Source organism: Leptonychotes weddellii, chromosome 6, assembly GCF_054177405.1.
Source record: "Leptonychotes weddellii isolate Sample4059 chromosome 6, ASM5417740v2, whole genome shotgun sequence".
Taxonomy (NCBI): domain Eukaryota; kingdom Metazoa; phylum Chordata; class Mammalia; order Carnivora; family Phocidae; genus Leptonychotes; species Leptonychotes weddellii.
The window spans coordinates 91,589,245-91,592,527 of NC_138374.1; the positions used below are offsets into that span (position 1 = coordinate 91,589,245).

Sequence of the window (3,283 nt, forward strand, 5' to 3'; positions counted from 1 at the left end):
TTCTGTGTCTGGCTCATTTCACTAAGCATAATGTTTTCAAGGTCCATCATGTTGTAGCATATATCAAAAAGTCATTACTTTTTATAGCCAAATATTATCCCATTGTATGAATACCTCATATTTCGTTTATCCATTTATCTTGTGCCTTATACTTTAATATATGAAAAGGTTAAATTATAATATAAGGTATATGTGATTTAATATCTAAGTAAGGGATACAGGAAGAATATATTTTGTCAGAGAGGAGATAAAGAGTGACTGGGTTGGAACCCTGGTTCCAACATTTATTACCTATGCAAGCTCAGGCAAGTTGCTTAGTCTCTCAGGCTTATTTACCTCATTATAAAATGGCAATAATTATGGTCTAACTCACAGGGTTGTTGTGAGGATTAAGTGAGTTAGTATATGTATGGTTCTTAGAACCATGTAGTATTATAGGAGTATAACACAGGTTCTATTTTGCTGTTTATCACTATTATTATTATTATTATTATTATATAATTACTGTAATGTAATTATTATTCCATTATAGTTGATGAACATCCCATAGAAGAGATCAGAAATGTGCTGGACCATAGTGAAACTTTGCAGGATGTGATTAGAAAAAGAATTCTAAGGTGACTCAGGTGTGTAGAGAGACCACAGATGCCATGTTTGTGCAGAAGACAGTTGCCACACCATTGTTAAACGAACAGCTTTGGAACCCAGCAGACCTCTGTTCAGATCACAGCCCTGCAATATACTTACTGTGACTTTGGGTATAACCTTTCTAAGCTTGAGTCATAATTTATAATATGGGGATAATAATGGTGATAACCTCACAGGATTATGAGGATTAAAAGAGAGAGTTTGTGTAAAGCACTGAGCACGTTACGTGGCAAAGAAAAAAAAAACTTTAAAAAGGGATAGCCTCTATTAATTTAGTACTTTTGATCTCCATCATTTTTTGTCACTGTTATAGTATGATCTAATTGGATCATAGTGGAAGATACTTTTGGAAAGGTATTGAGGTAAAGACGGAGGAGTTTGCACTTAAATTTAGGTAATGGGATGTCACTAAAGTTTTCTCTGAGAGAAAGAGAGAATGAAAGTGTGTTTGTGAGTTGTGTGTGTGTGATGTGTGTATGTGGTGTGTGTGTGGTGTGTGTGTTGTGTTGGCAAGAGCCTTAGAAAGGGGGGGCTTGCTGAAAGCAGTGATTGAGATCAGTCTGTTTATACTGTGTAACTTGGGGGTGGAGAGAAAAATAGATAAACCAGAGGGAACAAAACAGTTTATATAATTTTCAACAATTGAAAGGAAATCAGTAAGCAAAGAAAATATTTGAAGACAAATAATTATTTCCCTTGTTGGGTATTCATTGTGTGTCAGACACTGTGCCAGCCCCTCTGTATTGATTGCTATCATTTCATGTTCCCGGTAACTTTATGATGGGAGACTCTATCATTGTTTCCATTTCCCCGATGAGAAGTCAGAGGCATAAAGTGGCTAAGATCACACAGGGTGTGTAGAGACCACGAATACACCAATATCTGTTTTCACCTCTTTCCTGTAGTAAGAACAGTTCCATCTGGGCATGTGGCCCAAACTTCCTAACCTCCTTTGCAGTTAAGTGTGATTAGTGACAAAAAAAAGTATTGTGGGTAATTTCGGGGAGCTACCAGAAAGAGTTGGCTTATCCCCGGTGCCCCTCCTTTCCTTCTCTATTCCTCCTTCCTCCTGTCGTAGGTGAAGCTCATCTAGACCATGAACACCAGGGCTGCACCCTAGAAGTGGTGGAGCCTAATGCTGGAAGGAACGGGGTCCCTGTGAACTCTGGGGAGCAGAGCCTGTGCACCAGCCCACACTGCCAGCCTGTGGACATTCATGTAAGAGAGAAAAATTAGCTTCTATCTGGGGTTTCCTGTTACTTTCTCACCCAGTCTGCCTCGTCACTACCAAAGACCACCGAGGGAAGAACTGGAGTTGGCCCTGGGTGCTCTGGCTCCGGAGCCTGTTGTCACCACTGTGTATGCTCCCTCACTGTACTCTTTCCCTTGGCAGCCCTCAGATGTTCACTGGTTTTTGTAAGGAGCTGTTAAAAACTAACTCTGGTGTTGCAGCTCAGAAAGCCAAATTTATTGAGGGTAGGCACATGTCCAGAAATGGATTCAAGAATCCAGTGGTGTTTTCTCTCAGCCAAGTAGAGAACCTTGAAAGCTTTGCTACTTTTACCTCCATCTAGACACGATTTCTTGTATTTCTTTTTCTTTTGCATGAATGGTCCTTATCCTGAGAAAGTCATCCTGCTACAAAAGGGAAGAAGTTGACGTGTGGTTTGTTTGTTTTAATTATCAAGGGCAGTGATTAATTTTTGGCTTTTGGGAAAATGATTCCACTCTTTAAGCTAAGGACCAATGTAGCTGTTACTAAGAAAAAAGCAAATTCTGGGGCTCCTGGGTGGGTCAGTTGGTTAAGCCTTCTGCTCAGGTCATGATCCCAGAGTTCTGGGATCAAGTCCCACATCGGGCTCCCTGCTTAGTGGGGAGCCTGCTTCTCCCTCTGCCTCTGCTCCTTCCCCCACTCATTCTCTCTCTCTCTCTCTTAAATAAATAAATAATATTTAGAAAAAAGCAAATTCTGGAAAACCATTGATAAAAGGTGAATGAACTATAATTCTATGATTTTTGTTTTGAGCAATAACTAAAAGGTGTTGGAATTATAACAATTGATCAGTTGCTGACAACGTGAAGTATTGGCCTGAATATCTAAGAGGTTACCAATGTTATATGTTCATGGAAATCTTCAACCAGAAATACTTCCTACAGCAAGCATTTCAGTCATCATCATTACTTATAGAGACATCATAGTGATGAAGGTTGTGTAGACTTGGGCTGTTTTCAAATAAACTGGGTTTTATTTTGCCTGCACTCCGAACAGATTGAATGATCTGTATCTCAGAGACTAGTGGATAAAGATGTTGTATTTAATAATCAGTGGCAATATGATGCTGCCTCCTAGAGGATCTGAAGATCATATCGTTTTCCTAAGTCATAGTCTATACCAGAGCTCTTCAGACAAGAGCTCCTCATACAGTCTAAATTGAATTGTGCAGGAAAAAATGTTCATCATCATTAGCCATCAGGGAAATCCAAATCAAAACCACATTGAGATACCACCTTACACCAGTTAGAATGGCAAAAATGGACAGGGAAAGAAACAGCAAATGTTGGAGAGGTTGTGGAGAAAGGGGAACCCTCTTACACTGTTGGTGGGAATGCAAGTTGGTACAGCCACTTTGGAAAA

General features: G+C 39.7%; 1 protein-coding gene across 1 annotated transcript in view; it reads left to right on the forward strand.

Annotated features, from left to right (window-relative positions):
• Positions 1-1,675: 1,675 nt before the first annotated feature.
• Positions 1,676-3,283, forward strand: part of LOC102744208 (rab GTPase-activating protein 1-like) — a 359,561-nt gene continuing 357,953 nt past the window's right edge. Inside the window, exon 1 of the mRNA XM_081824632.1 lies at positions 1,676-1,866. The gene's annotated coding sequence lies outside the window, so the exon portion shown is untranslated. The remainder of the gene's footprint in view (positions 1,867-3,283) is intronic.